This window comes from Lucilia cuprina, chromosome 6, assembly GCF_022045245.1.
Source record: "Lucilia cuprina isolate Lc7/37 chromosome 6, ASM2204524v1, whole genome shotgun sequence".
Lineage (NCBI taxonomy): Eukaryota > Metazoa > Arthropoda > Insecta > Diptera > Calliphoridae > Lucilia > Lucilia cuprina.
In genome coordinates, this window is record NC_060954.1 from 9802170 (window position 1) to 9821954 (window position 19785).

General features: G+C 31.5%; 1 protein-coding gene across 2 annotated transcripts in view; it reads right to left on the reverse strand.

Annotated features, from left to right (window-relative positions):
* Positions 1-19785, reverse strand: part of LOC111690744 (zinc finger protein jing) — a 142506-nt gene that overhangs the window by 102954 nt on the left and 19767 nt on the right. The gene's annotated exons all lie outside the window — the stretch shown is intronic.

The window sequence follows — 19785 nt, forward strand, 5'->3', positions numbered from 1 at the left end:
CTACACTAAATTTAAATTTACTGTGATAGTATTAAAATAAAACAGGTAAAATCCCAGCAAACATGTTGAAAATTTGAATATATTTGAAAAATTGTATATGAGTTTTAAAGAGAACACTTCTACGAGAAATAAATCAGCTTGACAGATGGTCAACATATTTATCTAAAGGTGCAAATAATTTGACTTTCTTGAAACAAAACTGCTGATGGGCTTCCTCAATAGAAAATGTTTGCAGGGAAGACTGCATGGAATGAAGGTTTATTAAGAATGTGAGTAGAAGATAGTATGAATCTGGGGAAGGGGCATTAGTTTATATGAAATAGCAATATAAAAACAAAAACAATTTATATTAAGTTATGGGTTTTGTTTATGTGTGCTGGTGTTTGTGTTTGTTTACTTCTCTGTCTATTTGTAGTCTGTAGTGTGGAAAAAATGCTAAAATTATGCAAATTTCTAAATAAAACAAACAATAATTCTTTTTTTGTTCCATTTTATAGTGTATTTGTTTTTGTGTTATTTACAAATGAGTAAAAATATTTAGAAACGTTTATCATAGCAATATTGTGTTAGATAATGGATGGAAAGAAATACAAAAAAAATAATAAATTGCTGTGAGAAACGTTGGGGCTAAACTAAACTTGTATTGAGGTAGTCTTGACAAACTACAATTTAAAGATTTGCAAAAGAAAAACTAAATTTGATAGATAGATAGATAGATAGATAGATAGATAGATAGATAGATAGATAGATAGATAGATAGATAGATAGATAGATAGATAGATAGATAGATAGATAGATAGATAGATAGATAGATAGATAGATAGATAGATAGATAGATAGATAGATAGATAGATAGATAGATAGATAGATAGATAGATAGATAGATAGATAGATAGATAGATAGATAGATAGATAGATAGATAGATAGATAGATAGGTAGGTAGGTAGATATATAGATAGATAGATAGATAGATAGATAGATAGATAGATAGATAGATAGATAGATAGATAGACTATTAAAAGTCTTGACTATAGACAATCTATAGTCTGGACTATAGACTATTTATAGCCTGGACTATAGACTATTTATAGTCTGGACGTTAGACTATATATAGTGTGGACTATACTCTATCTATAGTCTGGACTATAGACTTTCAATAGTCTGGACTATAGACTATCTATAGTCTGGACTATATACTAACTACATTCTGGACTATAGAGTAACTATAGTCCAGATTACAGACTAACTATAGTCTGGACTATAGACAAACTATAGTCTGGACTATAGATACATAGATAGACAGACAGATAAATATATAGATAGATAGATAGATAGATAGATAGATAGATAGATAGATAGATAGATAGATAGATAGATAGATAGATAGATAGATAGATAGATAGATAGATAGATAGATAGATAGATAGATAGGTAGGTAGATATATAGATAGATAGATAGATAGATAGATAGATAGATAGATAGATAGATAGATAGATAGATAGATAGATAGATAGATAGATAGATATCTAATACATAAAGCTCGATCGGTCTTGAGTCTGGACTAAAGACTATCTATAGTGTGGACTAAAGATTATCTGTAGTCTATCTATCTATCTATCTATCTATCTATCTATCTATCTATCTATCTATCTATCTATCTATCTATCTATCTATCTTGACTATAGACAATCTATAGTCTGGACTATAGACTATTTATAGCCTGGACTATAGACTATTTATAGTCTGGACGTTAGACTATATAAAGTGTGGACTATACTCTATCTATAGTCTGGACTATAGACCTTCAATAGTCTGGACTATAGACTATCTATAGTCTGGACTATATACTAACTACATTCTGGACTATAGAGTAACTATAGTCTAGATTACAGACTGACTATAGTCTGGACTATAAGCAAACTATAGTCTGGACTATAGATACATAGATAGGCAGGCAGATAGACAGATAGATAAATAGATAGATAAATAGATAGATAGATAGATAGATAGATAGATAGATAGATAGATAGATAGATAGATAGATAGATAGATAGATAGATAGATAGATAGATAGATAGATAGATAGATAGATAGATAGATAGATAGATAGATAGATAGATAGATAGATAGATAGATAGATAGATAGATATAACTTAGGATAACATTCTCATATAATATAATTTCTTTATCCTTAGACAATTTCTTAAGAAAAAAAGTGTTCGTTTTGCAGTTTTCTTAGAGAAAACCTACTTCCACTACACTGACCAATAAAGTCTTCAGAGAAATTTCTTTTTAATAGTACCTTCCTTTACATTTTCCACACGGAAAAGAAATAATCTACTGCTTACAAACTTTTAATTTTACCCTGTCTATATAAAACTCAATATATATGCGATTAGTTTTCAGTCATTTGCCGCTCGGTACGTTTAATTAAACCCAGCAACTAAAAAAATATTAGAAACCACAAAAAAGCACAAAACAAAAAAAGGAAACTATCAGATCTAAAGCCCAAAGATTGGTAACGATTTCTAAAAGATAATAATAAAGTATATTATTTAGATTGTTGTAACAACAACGTAAAAACTATTTGAAAAAAGGGGGTTCTTTAACTTTAAACATATATTATGTACATAGTTACTAGATGTTTTAGTCCAAGTAACACATTTACACATGCTATGGATATTGTATTAGGCGTTGTTGGCTTTGCGCTGTATGTGTGATATGAACGATATAAAAATATAATAGAAATGTGCATAGAAATAGTGAGAGCATTAAGTTAAGTCAGAAATTTAAAAGAATTGTTTGTTGAATTATGTTCTTAGGTTAAACAGACTGTAGTAAAACTATAGTCCACACTACAGTAGTCAGTCTATAGTCCAGACTGTAGTTAGTCTATAGTCAGTCTATAGTTGATATTGTAGTCAGTCGATAATCCATTATAGAGAGATTATAGTTGGTGAAAGACTATAGTCTGGTTATATTTCAGACTATAGGCAGTCTATAGACTAGACTATAGTCAGCCTATAGATCAGAATATTGTCAGCCTATAGTCCAGACTATATTCAGTCTATAGTCCAGACTATAGTCAGTCTATAGTCCAGAATGTAGTTAGTCTATAGTCCAGACTGTAGTTTTCAGCCTAGACTATAGTAAGTCTTTAGTCCAGACTATAGTCAGTCTATAGTCCAGACTGTATTTAGTCTATAGTCAGTTCGTATTATAGTCAGTCGATAATCTATTATAGAGAGACTATAGTCGGTGGTAGATTATAGTCTGCTTGTATTCCAGACTATAGTCAGCTTATAGTCCAGACTATAGTCTGCTTATATTCCAGACTATAGTCTGCTTATATTCCAGACTATAGTCAGACTATAGTCCAGACTATAGTCAGACTATAGTCAGACTATAGTCCAGACTATAGTCAGCCTATAGTCCAGACTATAGTTAAGACTATAGTCAGCCTATAGTCCAGACTATAGTCAGCCTATAGTCCAGACTATTGTCAGCTTATAGTCCATTATAAAGAGACTAAAGTCGGTGGTAGACTATAATCTGGTAATATTACACACTATAGTCAGTCTATAGTCCAGACTGTAGTTAGTCTATAATCCAGACTGTAGTTAGTCTACAGCCTAGACTATAGTCAGTCTTTAGACTAGACTATAGTCAGTCTAGAGACTACAGTCGGTGGTAGACTATAGGCTGGTTATATTCCAGACAATAGTCAGACTGTAGGCAGTCTATAGTCCAGACTATAGTAAGCCTTTAGTCCAGACTATAGATACAGATTAAACCAATCTATAGTCCAAATAATAACATATGTCTAGGCTAGAGAAATCTTTATAATCGAGATTATGATTTTATACCTTTAAACCTCTTCAGGTCTTAAAATTGATTGTGCATGTTCAAGTCTACACTGTTGTTTTTTAACTTTTAATACTTAGAAGGGGAGTTTTGGAGTTCAAAATGATAACAAGTCGTAAATGTTAAGTTTGTTTCTAACGTATTATAAAAATAAACTAGAAAACCTGTTACAAAAACCAAAAACGTTGAGTTAGATGTTTAAAGATAAAGTTAAAGTTTTGTTTAATAAAAAAAATCTTAACTTTTTTTCTTTTAAACTGGAAAAAACTCTTCAACAAGAACTTAGAAACAAACTTTTTAGTTAAAGATGAACAGCCTCAAAACTAGATAGGCCAAAAAAAAGACCGCCAGACAGACAGACAGACAGCCAGCCAAAAGAATCAGTATGTCAGACAAACGTTTGGCCATTCATTCAAAACAAATCTGAGACAAACTTTAGAGAGAGATAGAGGCGAGCTATAGACTAAAGAAGTCGCTGAATACGCGAGAAAAAAAAATTAACCATCATTTGAAATTCACTTCCTGATTGTAAAAAAAGCGAAAAATATATAAATACTTTAGTCATTCAATTAAAACACAATAAGAATTTGTTTTTCTAGAAAGAAAGACAAGTAAGATTTGTTTTTATATTCTTTTCTTTGCTTTTTTTCCTTTTTGTTTTATTATAGCCGTTTATCATTAAATGGAAATCTTGTTAAAATAACTGTTAATTAACTGTGAATTTAATTAAGTTTATGATGGCAAACATTTATGTTAAAGAAAATAATTAAAAAAATATTATAAATGCTTTTTATTTACAATACAATTTAGAATGGAATGAAATCAGGATTGAAGTAATTAACATAAATTTAATACAAACGGATATTATAAATACATAACACTCGATCAGTCTTGAGTCTGGACTATAGACTATATATAGTCTGGACTATAGACTATCTGTAGTCTGGACTATAGACTATCTATAGTCTGGACTATAGACTATCTATAGTCTGGACTATAGACCATCTATAGTCTGGACTATAGACTATCTATAGTCTGGAATATAGACTATCTATAGTCTGGACTATAGACTATCTATAGTCTGGACTATAGACTATCTATAGTCTGGACTATAGACTATCTATAGTCTGGACTATAGACTATCTATAGTCTGGACTATAGACTATCTATAGTCTGGACTATAGACTATCTATAGTCTGGACTATAGACTATCTATAGTCTGGACTATAGACTATCTATAGTCTGGACTATAGACTATCTATAGTCTGGACTATAGACTATCTATAGTCTGGACTATAGACTATCTATAGTCTGGACTATAGACTATCTATAGTCTGGACTATAGACTATCTATAGTCTGGACTATAGACTATCTATAGTCTGGACCATAGACTATATATAGTCTGTACTACAGACTATCTATAGTCTGGACTATAGACTATATATAGTCTGTACTACAGACTATCTATAGTCTGGACTATAGACTATCTATAGTCTGGACTATAGACTATCTATAGTCTGGACTATAGACTATCTATAGTCTAGACTATACACTATCGATAGTCTGGACTATAGACTATCGATAGTCTGGACTATAGACTATTTATAGTCTGGACTATAGACTATCTATAGTCTGGACTATAGACTATCTATAGTCTGGACTATAGACTATCTATAGTCTGGACTATAGACTATCTATAGTATGGACTATAGACTACCTTTAGTCTCGACCATAGACTATCTATAGTCTGGACTATAGACTATTTATAGTCTGGACTATAGACTATCTATAGTCTGGACTATAGACTATCTATAGTCTGGACTATAGACTATCTATAGTCTGGACTATAGACTATCTATAGTCTGGACTATAGACTATCTATAGTCTGGACTATAGACTATCTATAGTCTGGACTATAGACTATATATTGTTTGGACTATAGTCTGGACTTTAGACTATCTATAGTCTGGATTGTACACTATCTATAGTCTAGACTATAGACAATCTATAGTCTGGACTATAGACTATCTATAGCCTGGACTATAGACTATCTATAGTCTGGACTATAGACTATCTATAGTCTGGACTATAGACTGTCTATAGTCTGGACTATAGACTATCTATAGTCTGGACTATAGACTATCTATAGTCTGGACTATAGACTATCTATAGTCTGGACTATAGACTATCTATAGTCTGGACTGTAGAATATCTATAGTCTGGACTATAGACTATCTATAGTCTGGACTATAGACTATCTATAGTCTGGACTATAGACTATCTATAGTCTGGACTATAGACTATCTATAGTCTGGACTATAGACAATCTATAGTCTGGACTATAGACTATCTATAGTCTGGACTATAGACTATTTGTAGTCTGGACCATAGACTATCTATAGTCTGGACTATAGACTATCTATAGTCTGGACTATAGACTATCTATAGTCTGGACTATAGACTATCTATAGTCTGGACTATAGACTATCTATAGTCTGGACTATAGACTATTTGTAGTCTGGACCATAGGCTATCTGTAGTCTGGACCATAGACTATCTATAGTCTGAACTATAGACTATCTATAGTCTGGACTATAGACTATTTGTAGTCTGGACCATAGGCTATCTGTAGTCTGGACCATAGACTATCTTTAGTCTGGACTATAGACTATAGAATATCTATAGTCTGGACTTTAGACTATCTATAGTCTGCACTATAGGCTATCTATAGTCTGGACTATAGACTATCTTTAGTCTCGACCATAGACTATCTATAGTCTGGACTATATACTATCTATAGTCTGGACTATAGACTATCGATAGTCTGGACTATAGGCTATCGATAGTCTGGACTATAGACTATCTATAGTCTAGACTATAGACTATCTATAGTCAAGACTATAGACTATCTATAGTCTAGACTATAGACTTTCTATAGTCTGGACTATAGACTATCTATAGTCTGGACTATAGACTATCAATAGTCTGGACTATAGGCTATCTTTAGTCTGGACTATAGACTATCTATAGTCTGTACTATAGACTATCTATAGTCTGTACTATAGACACTCTATAGTCTGTACTATAGACTATCTATAGTCTGGACTATAGGCTATCTTTAGTCTGGACTATAGTCTATCTATAGTCTGGACTATAGACTATCTATAATCTGGACTATAGACTATCTATAATCTGGACTATAGATTATCGATAGTCTGGACTATAGACTATCTTTAGTCTGGACTATAGACTATCTATAGTCTGGACTATAGACTATCTACAGTCTGGACTATAGACTATCTATAGTCTGGACTATAGACTATCTATAGTCTGGACTATAGACTATGTATAGTCTGGACTATAGACTGTCTATAGTCTGGACTATAGACTATCTATAGTCTGGACTATAGACTACACTCTGGTCTATAAACATGCTATAGTCTGCACTTTAGTCGTATTTTAGTCTGATCTCTAGATAGACTAAGCTATATACTAACTATAAAATTAACTATGGACTATAAATTAAATTGATTTATGTTCAACAGCTCCCTAGTCATGGTGTATATTTTCAAGCTCACTATTTTAAGTAGTTTTGGTATTCAATTTCCTATAACTTTATTTAAAAAGTATTATATTTCTTTCAAATACTTTTGTTGCTAGAAAACACTAGATAAACTTTAAAAATATGCTTAACTTAGTAGGTTAAGCTTAAAGCTATTGTATTTTAAGTTTATTAAAATACCACGTAGTGGCAATAAAAGAAAAACGTGGTTATGTTTTTATATTTTATTATTTTCAACTATAAATTATATACTAATTATATTAAGTTTTAGTTTAATGTTATGAATGAGTTTTTTTTTGTAGTTTTATTATAACTGAAAAAATTAATTTCATTTAATTTATGCATAACAGCCCTAAGGGAATTTTCTAATAAATTATAAGTTTTTGTTTTTTTTTTCGTTATGTTTCTTTGAAATAAATAGTGGGTTTGAAATTGTTTAATTTTTATTAACATTTTTTATTATTTTTATTTGTTTCGCTATTATGAATGCTTTTCTTTGGTGTTTTTAAGAATATTTAATATATTTTTTTTTTCTTAAATGCAACAGGTTGTTTGAACTTTAATAGAGTTTGTGTGTGAGTTACACAAGAAGTTGCTTTAGAATAAAAACAAAAACTATTAAGAATTTAAAAGAAAAAAATGAGAAATATTTATATTGATGGAAAAAACCTGTGTATGAATTTTAATGAAAATTGTTAGGTTTTTTTCCTTTGTATTTTATTTATGTTTTTTTTTGTTATTTAATAACTCGTTAGAGTTTTTTTATTGTGTTTTTTCTTTCAAACATGCTTAAATACCTTTTTCAGTTTTTTTTTTCTGTAATGGTTGTATGGAGGTACACTTAGAAAAATAGTTGCAATTGCAATCATAACAAATGTTTAATACATGTTATAAGTTTGGATTATAGACGGACATTCAAAATACTGTGAACTGGCTGAGTCTGTAACAGACTAAAATCTGCACTATCGAACATAGACTATGGTCTATGGACAATAGATAGACTATAATCTGGACTATAGGTAGACTATAGTTTGGCCAATAGATAGACTATAGTGTGGACTAATGATAAACTATAGTATATACTATAGAGAGACTTTAGTCTAAACTATAGATAGACTATAGCCTGGACAAGAGATAGTCTATAGTCTGACTATAGATAGACTATAGTCTGAACTATAGACAGGCTATAGTCTAGACTATAGATAGGCAATATTCTGGACTATAGATAGACTTAAGCAAGTACTATAGATAAACTTTGGTCTGGAATATATATAGACTATACTCTTAAATATATATAGACTATAGTATAGACTATAGCTTGACTATAGTCTAGACTATAGATAGACTATAGTCTAAACTATGGACAGACTATAGTCTAGACTTTAGATAGACTTTAGTCTCGGATATAGATAGACTACAGGCTAGACTATTGAAGAACTATTGATAGACTATAGTCTAGACTATAGAGAGCCTAGTGTAGACTTTAGATAGACTATAGGTAGACTATAGGTAGACTACAGTCTGGACAATAGATACACTATAGCCTGATCTAAAGATAGACTATATTCTGGACTATAGAAAGAATATATTCTGGGCTATAGATAGACTATATTCTGGACTATAGATAGACTATATTTTGAACTATAGATACATTATAGTCCGGACTATATATTGACTATAGTCTGGACTAAAGATAGACTATAGTCTGGACAATAGTCTATAATTTGAACTAAAGATAGATAAAGATATTCTGGACTATAGAAAGACTATATTCTGGGCAATAGATAGATATAGATATTCTGGACAATAGATATACTTTATTCTGGACTATAGATAGATTATAGTACGGACTATATATTAACTATAGTCTGGACTATAGGTAGACTATAGTCTGGACTATAGGTAGTCTATACTCTGGACAATAGATAGACTATAGTCTGGACTATATACAGACTATTCTATGGACTTTATATAGACTTAGTTTTGACAATACATAAACTATAGTCTGAACTATAGTCAGACTATAGTCTGAACAATAGCCAGACTATAGTCTGGACTTTAGCTAGACTATAGTCTGGAATATAGATAGATCATAGTCTGAACTATAGCTAGACTATAGTCTGGAATATAAATAGATCATAGTCTGGGCTAAAGAGTCTGTACTATGGATAGACTGCAGTTTGGACTTTAGATAGACTATACTTTGGACTATAGACAGACTATAGTCTGGACTATAGCTTGACTATAGTCTGGACTATAGATAGACTTTAGTCTGGATTACAGACTATTCTTTGGACAACTACAGATATACTTAGTTTGGACAATTGATAAACTATAGTCTGAAGTATAGATAGACTATAGTCTGGACTACAGCTAGACAATAGTCTGAACTATAGCTAGACAATAGTCTGGACTATAGCTAGACTATAGTCTGGACTATAGCTATACTATAGTCTAAACTATAGCTAGACTATGGTCTGGACTATAGCTAGACTGTAGTCTGGACTATAGCTAGACTATAGTCTAAGTTATAGCTAGACTATAGTCTAAACTAAAGCTAGACTATAGTCTGGACTATAGGTAGGCTATAGTCTGGACTTTAGTCTGGACTACAGCTAGACTATAGTCTGGACTACAGGTAGACTATAGTCTGGACTATAGCTAGTTTATAGTCTGGACTATAGCTAGATTATAGTTTGGGCTATAGCTAGACTATACTCTGGACTATAGATAGACTATATACTATAGTGTGTACTATATAGTGTGTACATTCTTAAAAGACTGTTGTGTGAACTATAGTAGAATTTCTCTAAGTGTTTTTTAAATGAATACGAAAAATAAAACCAAATCTGATACAACACTGTTCTTCTTCTGCTTCTTCCTTTGCCGTAGGCATAAATAACAGCAATAATAACAACAACAACAATAACAAAAAACGCTAACAATTTTTGTGCTCACATAAGTGTATGATTATGGGCTGTAAACATGAAGTATGTTTAGTATGTCTGTATGTTTGTAGAAAATGTTGTGTTGAATGTGTATTTCAATGTTTATAATTTATGCAAGTTGTTATTGCTGTTTTTCTTCTTTGCTATACATACATTTTAACCGAGTCTACTCGTATTTCGGTTTGTAATTGTTATTGTTTTTGTTTTGCTTCTATTGCAAATATACTCATGCATACAAATAAAAATGCAATATGATGATAGAAAGCCAGAGAGGAGTTGATAAGTGAGGTGAGCAAAAAAACACGCACATTCTTATTGCTATTTTTTTTTTCTTTTTGTTTATTTCTCTATTTACAGTTGCTGTTTTACAATAGACTATAGAGTTGGCAACATTTATAACATTCAATTTGAAAATTTTATGTGTTTTTTTTTTTTTTTTTTTGTTTTTTCTACAATATAGAAGAAGACATTCAACAAATTATAGACATAAACTGGTGTGTACATTCTTGTTTTAATGTGTTTTGTTGTTGTTGTTGATATGTGTTATTTTTATTGCATTTTTTTATGGATTTTGTCGGTGCATGTTCATTTTAAATCATACAAAGTTTATAAGAAACAAAACAAAAGAAATTCTGATCAAAATCAAATTTTATAATGTTTTTGTTGTTGCTGTTTAATATGCTTATGCAAAATGTTAATTAATTGTTGCCAAGTTAAAGTCAACAAACATTGCTTTTAAATAAGCAACATTTTTTCAACTTAGTGTGGACTATAGTGTTGAATAATATGGGACTATATATAGCTTATAGTGTTGACTATGGATATACTATAATGTGGACTATAGCGAGCCTATAGTGTGGCTTATGGATAAACTATAGTGTGATCTATAGGAAGACTATATTGTTGACTATATATCGTCTATGGTGTGGACTATAGATAGCCTATACTTTGGAATATGGGTAGACTTTAGTGTGGACTATAGATAGACTTTAGTGTGGACTATGGATAGACTATAGTGTGTACTATAGCGAGCCTATAGTGTGGACTATAGGAAGACTATATTATTGACTATATATCGTCTATGGTATGGACTATAGATACCCTATATTTTGGACTTTGGGTAGACTATAGTGTGTACTATATAGACTTTAGTGTAGACTATAGATAGGCAATTGTATTGACTATAAAACATCTATAGTGCAGACTATCAAAAGACTACAATGGGGCTTATAGATAGCATATAATGTGGACTATAGAAAGACTAGAGAGGGGAATATATATAAACCAGAGTGGGGTATGTATAGACTATAGAGTTTATAATGATGACTATAGATGGCGGTTAATGTGGACTATAGATAGCCTTTAGTGTGGACTATATTTATACTATCAAGTAGACTATAAATAGACTATGGTGTGGACTATAGATAAGACTATACTGTGGACTATAGATAGAATAAAGTGTGGACTTTGGATAGACTATACTCTGGACTATAGATATCATATACAGGTAGACTTTAGTGACGACTATATATAGAATATAGTGTGGACTAAAGTTAGACTATAGTGGACTATAAATAGACTACTGAGTGGAGTATTGATAGACTATAGTGTGGACTATTGATAGACTATAGTGTAGACAATAGATAGACTATAATGTTGACTATATATAGACTATAGTGTGGACTTTATATAGACTATACTGTTTACTATAGAGAGACTATAATATTGAATTTTTACAGACTATAATGTGGACTTTAGGTATAGTATAAAGTAGACTATAGATAGAATATGGTGGGGAGCATAGCAAGACCATAGTATGGGCCATAGAGTGGACTATAGAAAAACTATACTGTAGCCTATAGTGAGGAATATAGCTTCGACGATAGATAGTCTATAAAGTGGTCTATAGATAGACTATGGAATTTGGAATTTGAATAGACTATAATCTGGACTATAGGTATCATATACAGATAGTCTTCAGTATATGCTATATATATATAGAATATAGTGTGGACTATAGATAGGCTATATATTGGACTATAATAGACTACTGAGTGGACTATAGATAACTATAGTCTGGACTAAAGATGGAATATAGTGTGGACTATAAATAGACTATAATATGGACGATAGTGTGGACTATAGATAAAGTATACTGCAGCCTATAGTGGGGACTATAGTGTCAGCTATATATATACTATTAAGTCTATTGTTTTTACAAAAAAAAACTAAATTTTCTTTTAAAATTATATAAAAAACAATGTTTACTTTAACTTTGTATTCTACGAACTCCAAAGTTGTAAAAAAAGATGGACGAGAAAATTAAAAAAAAATTTTTTTTTGCTTTATTTTGCCACTGCAAAGAGATGCCAAGAAAACTAGAAAGACATTTATGTTGAAAAACAAAAACGAAGAAAAATATTTCAAGAAATTAAGGTCGAAAGTAATAAACAAGTTGTAAAATGTAAGATTAAAACGAATTTTAGAATCTTCTACACATAAACTTTAAGGAATTTGAATAAAAAAAGAAATAGTCGAGTCACTAGGTGAACATATGTATGATTTTAGCCTTATGAATAAAAAAGGATTCTAGTTCGGAATATGAATTATGTCCAAGTATCCGGTAAGTATTATAAAATACTTCCGGTAATGACCATAACATGATCTCTAACAATCTCGGTTTCTATCAAATTATTATATAAAGCAACAAATTAATGTTCACTGATGACTTTAAGCCACAATGGTAATAAAAAGAAGTTTGTGTTTAGAAAAAACCATAAACTTTTTTAAAAAATTCTAAGAAATTGTCGCCAAAAACACTTACATATGTATGTAACACAAATTGTAAGAAAAAAAAAACTACAAAATATGTAATTATTTACGACCCACCACCACCATTAAACAGAGTGGCTGCTGTTGATGCCAAGTGTTTCAAAAAAGATAAAAACAAAACCCAGGGCTACAAAAATAAATCTCAACATTATTTAAATAAGCAGAGTAAATTTTTTAAATAGAAATATAAAAAAATTTTAAAAACAAAATTTGTAACTTTGTATTACATTACACATTTTATTATACCTTTTTTCTAGAGAATTTCTTCTTTACAATGAAGTTGCGGCAAATAAAGTTGTAAAAGTTTGGTTTTTAACAAGAAAAATTTACACTTTCATAGGAATGACGAACATGTTAAAAACACAGAAACACAGACAACATAGACAACATTGTGGACTATTGTTCATAGAATGGACTTTATAACAGACTTTAGGCCGGACTATAGTACAGACTTGAGTCCGTAGAATAGTATAGACTATAGAATTAAAATAAGACTATATCCTGGACTAAATAATAGACTATATACTGGACTATAGAACAGAATACAGTCTGACTATAGAAAAGACTATATACTGGACTATAGAACAGAATACAGTCTGACTATAGAAAAGACTATAGTCTGGACAATAGAACAGAATACAGTCTGGACAATAGACTGCTCAGTAGAACAAAATATAGTCTGGACTATAGAACAAACTGGAGTTTAGAACTAACTCTTATCTGGACAATAGAACAGACTATAGTCTGGACTATAGAACAGACTATAGTCTGGCCTATAGAACAGACTATAGTGTGGCCTATAGAACAGACTATAGAACAGACTATAGTCTGGCCTATAGAATAGACTATAGTCTGGACTATAGAACAGACTATAGTCTGGACTATAGAACAGACTATAGTCTGGACTATGGAACAGACTATAGTCTGGACTATAGAATAGACTATAGTCTGGACTATAGAACAGACTATAGACTGGACTATAGAACATACTATAGTCCAGACTATAGAACAGACTATAGTCTGGACTATAGAACAGACTATAGTCTGGACTATAGAACAGACTATAGTCTGGACTATAGAACAGACTATAGTCTGGACTATAGAACAGACTATAGTCTGGACTATAGAACAGACTATAGTCTGGACTATAGAACAGACTATAGTCTGGACTATAGAACAGACTATAGTCTGGACTATAGAACAGACTATAGTCTGGACTATAGAACAGACTATAGTCTGGACTATAGAACAGACTATAGTCTGGACTATAGAACAGACTATAGTTTGGACTATATAACAGACTATAGTCTGGACTATAAAACAGACTATAGTCTGGAGTATAGAACAGACTATAGTCTGGAGTATAGAACAGACTATAGTCTGGAGTATAGAACAGACTATAGTCTGGAGTATAGAAGAGACTATGGTCTGGACTATAGAGTAGACTATAGTCTGGACTATAGAGTAGCCTATAGTCTGGACTATAGATTATAGTCTATACTATAGGCTACTCTATAGACTACTCTATAGACTACTTTATAGGCTACTCTATAGACTATAGACTATAGTCTATACCATAGAATAGACTGTAGTCTGGATTATAGAATATACTATAGTCTGGATTATAGAATAGACTATAGTCTGGACTATAGAACAGACTATAGTCAGGACTACGGAACAGACTATAGTCAGGACTACGGAACAGACTGTAGTCAGGACTATGGACTGGAATACATAGTGAACTACAGAACAGACTATAGTCTGAACTATAGAACAGACTATAGTCTGAACTATTGAACAGATTGTAGTATGGACTATACAACAGACTGTAGTTTGGACTATAGAACAGACTGTAGTTTGGACTATAGAACAGACTGTAGTCTGTAGACAGAATGTAGTCTGGAGTATAGAATAGACTGTAGTCGGGACTATTGAACAGACTAAAGCCTGGACTATAAAAAAGACTATATTCTGGATTATAGAACAAACTATAGTCTGGACAACAGAACATAGTGTGGACTATAGAACAGACTTTAGTGTGGACTATAGAATAGACTGAAGTGTGGACTATATAATAGTCTATAGAATCTGATCTGAAGTATGGATATATTTGGGACTTTAGTCAGATTTGTAAAAAGGTCAATTCTCTGCCTTAAAGGATCTGATTTATAAAAAAATTCGTCCGTTTTGAAAAACTTTACAAAAACAACAACAAATTATACATAAATTTTATAGTAAAATTTTACAAAATCTTTGTCGGTTTGTTGAGACGTGTTTATGATACAAACGATTTGTTTTTTTTAGAGAGAAACACAACAACAACTAATAATAAAAACTTCAAAATGTAAAACTCCAAGAAAAAACCCAAAGAAACCGAAAGCCAGCAAGTCATAAGTACTTAAAAAAAGCTACAAAATTTACTGGCAGACAGTTTTTTTGTTCTACACTCAAAGATAGACAAAAACTTAGTAAGGAGACAAAAAAGAAGATGATGCTGCTGCTTATTTACGGTTTTACCTTCTTTTAAGAACCCAGACGTCAGGCATCAGCAGCAGATCAAGCAGACATAATAAACTTATTTTATGCTTTTTTTTGTGTTGCGGACTTAAAATGCTAATATGGAAGTGAAGATGAAGAAAAAGAGTCTGAAATAAAACAACTGCTTCCAACAAAAAAGGAAAAAAAAAACAAAGTGAGAAATAAAGGAACTAAAATATGAAACATAAGAAAAGACATTTTAAGGTAGACTTTAAAGTTCTAAGTTGGCCACATCAAAAAAAGCTAACAAAAAACTACTTACTGCATTAGACATGTATCAGCAGTAGAAAAAATCTTAAGAAGCTTTGTTTAGAAAACTTAATAGGTTTTTTTTACCCAAATCCTTCTTCTCTTCATGAAACATCATCACCCAACTTCTTAATGGCCACATTTCTATACAATTTTAACTTTGTCATCTTCAACAACAGCAAGCAACATCATCGTCAACATCATCATCAACATCATCATCATTAACATCAGCAGAAGCAGCAGCAACAACAAAAAACTGTAACTTCTTCTTAACATCATTGTCATATTGTTGTATACTCACTCCTCTTATGACATTGGAAAGTTCAAAAACTTTTATGTTTTTATTTTCAAATTCATACCAGATTATTCCCGGAATTTCACACATTTTTGAGTTAAGTTGATTATGTTGAGATTACCATCCGATTGTCATCATCATGACCAACATCAACAGCATTATTGCCTACCAACAACATCATCAAAATGAACGACATTTAATCAAGCGAATTTCTTATTTTTCAAACTAAAACTTAAATGTTTACTTGACTGAACAGAGCAATTAGTTAACTAGATCTCTTGTTCCAAATGAAATCGAAAATTTAACAACATAAAATAAGATCACATTTTAAGTAGAAAAAGCTATTAAGCCTTTATAAATAGATTATGTTTTAAAAAATAAAAGTGAGATTATGATTAAATTTATAATTGCTATAGTCGGCGTTATAGGACTATGGTCTGGACTACTGACTGACTATATTATAAACAACAAGCCGTCTATGAACTGCGCTAAAAGTTCTATACACGGACTGACTATAATCTTGACTATAGACTGAATATAATCTTGACTATAGACTGACTATAATCTGGACTATGGACTGACTGTAGTATGGAATACAGACTGACTATATTATAAACAACAAATTGTCTATAAACTGCGCTAAACGTTCTATACACGGACTATAGCCTGATCTATAGTCTCACTATAATATAAGCTATGGACTATAGACTGGACTATAGACTGGACTACAGACTGGTTATAGTCTGTACTATGGGCTGACTATAGTCTGGACTACAGACTCACTATAGTCTGAACTATAGACTGATTATAGTCTTGTGACTATTGTCCTGACTATAGTCTGGACTATGACTATAATCTGGTCTACAGACTGATTATAATCTGGACTATAGACTGACTACAATCTAGACTAAAGACTTACTATAGCCTTGACTACAGACTGAGTTAGTTTAGTCTAACTATAGTCTGGACTATAAACTTATTGTAGTATGGACTACAGACTGACTATAGTATAAACTATAGACTGATTACAGTCTGAACTATAGACTGACTATAGTCTCAACTATAGACTGAATATATTCTGGACTATAGAATAAGTATAGTCAGGAATATAGACTGACTAAAGTTAGGATTAAAGACTGAATATAGTCTGGTCTAGAGAATGACTATAGTCAATACTATAGACGGACTAAAGTCTGGACTATATTCTAGACTATAGACGGAATATAGAAGGACTATAGACGGACTATATTCAGGACTATAGGCGGACTATACTCAGGACAATAGACGGACTATAGTCAGGACTATAGACAAACTATAGACGGACTATAGCATGTATTATAGTCTGGACTATAGAGGGACTATAGTCTGGACTATATACGGTCTATAATATGGACTATAGACGGACTATACTCTGGACTATAGATGGACTATAGTTTGGACTATAGACGCTCTATAGTCCGAACTATATACGCACTATAGACGCATTATAGTCTGAACTATAGACGCAATATATTCTGGACTGTAGACGGACTATACTCTGGACTATAGACGCACTATAGTTTGTACTATAGACGCACTATAGTCTGGACTATAGACGGACTATAGTCTGGACTATAGACGGACTATAGTCTGGACTATAGACGGACTATAGTCTGGACTATAGACGGACTATAGTCTGGACTATAAGCGGACTATAGTCTGGACTATAGACGGACTATAGTCTGGACTATAGTCTGGACTTTAGACGGACTATAGTCTGGACTATAGACGGACTATAGTCTGGACTATAGACGTACTATAGTCTGGACTATAGACGGACTATAGTCTGGACTATAGACGCACTATAGTCTGGACTATAGACGCACTATAGTCTAAACTATAGACACACTATAGACTGGACTATAGACGCACTGTATTCTGGAATATAGACGCACTATAGTCTGGACTATATAGGCACTATATTCTGTACTATAGACGCACTATAGTCTGGACTATAGACGCGCTACAGTTCGGACTATATACGCACTATAGTCTGGACTACAGACGCACTATAGTCTGGACTATAGACTTACTATAGTCTTATCTATAGTTTCAACATTATAGATAAAAGACTTTCTACAGTTTGAACTAAACACTACCTAACAGTAGACTTGTTTCCTTCACTATAGCTTTTGTTCCATTTTTAAATGCTCCTTTAAGGGTTTATTGATAACACTCATCACTATAAGCAGAAGTAAAAAAAAAGAAACTATGTAAAACAACATTAAAATGCCGACGGCTAAAAATACAATTTCATATGAAAATTGTATACCCGGCTTTTAGAGGTGGAGTCGGTAGAACAGTTATAAAAACAACAACAATGAGAAAAAGGCTACAACAATTGGCTGCAACCTCTCAACCAGAAGGGCGGAGTTTACAAAAACAAAAAATACACCAATAACAATAAAGACAAACAGACAGTTTTGTATACATTGTTGTTTAAAACAGGCGGAGAAAGAAGAGAGATTTTAAAAATGTTTTTAAATTAAATTCAAAATTTATAAAGATAATTTTAAGTGAATTAAAGCTTTTGTTCATTTTGAAGGAAAGTTTAATAGAAATTTTAGTAAAATATAAATAATACAACCACTTTGGACTAATTATTAAATGATTCCTTAAGGTTTACTTAAACAGTCTAATTTTTTATTGTAAATAACAGGACTGTGTATCAAAAACAGTTGGTATTTTTGTTTCTTTTACTTTTATTTATCCTTCATCCTTTATATGTCCTTTTCGTTGCTGCTTTTTGTTTTTGTTAGCTGTTGGTTGTTTGCCTGTCTATTTCAAATAAAAAAAAGAATTCACTTTTGACTAACTAACTGTTTAGGTCTGTTAAGGCAACATGGCTGTGCCACCAGAGATGGAAAATTTAGTTTATTTTAGCACTTTTTAAAATGTGTAATGATTTTATAGGAGAAAAAACTACAACTTTTCGAAGGAATCCTTCTGGATTTTAATTTAATAATAAAATAATTACTAAAAAAGAAGCTTGGTTGTAAGTTTCCCATCCCTGTCTTTGGCAACCATTCAGTTTAGTTATACAATTCATTCTCTTTAAAAGGAGGCTGTTTTTATGTAGGTATATGTATGTATGTATATATGTATGTATGTATGTATGTTTTTTCTGCTTTAACTGTTACTCCCTTATTCATTCTTGCTGCTGTTTTATTTGTTCTATTCATTTAATGTTGTAGGAGTTTGTGTTTTTCCTTTATCATGGTTTATTTTTTGTTTTTCTTTCCTCCAAAGCTAGTGTTGATTTTACTTTCTATTTTGTTTTTTTTTTTTTTTTTGTTACAATATTCCTTAAAATTTTGAAATACTAGATTGCAATTAAGGCGTTAGGCGACAAAACTGCTATCTATAATTCAATAGCTATCTATAGCTCAGACTATATCCTATGTCTAGTTCAAATTATAGTCAATGTACTACAGTCCGTCTCTAGTCTAGACTAC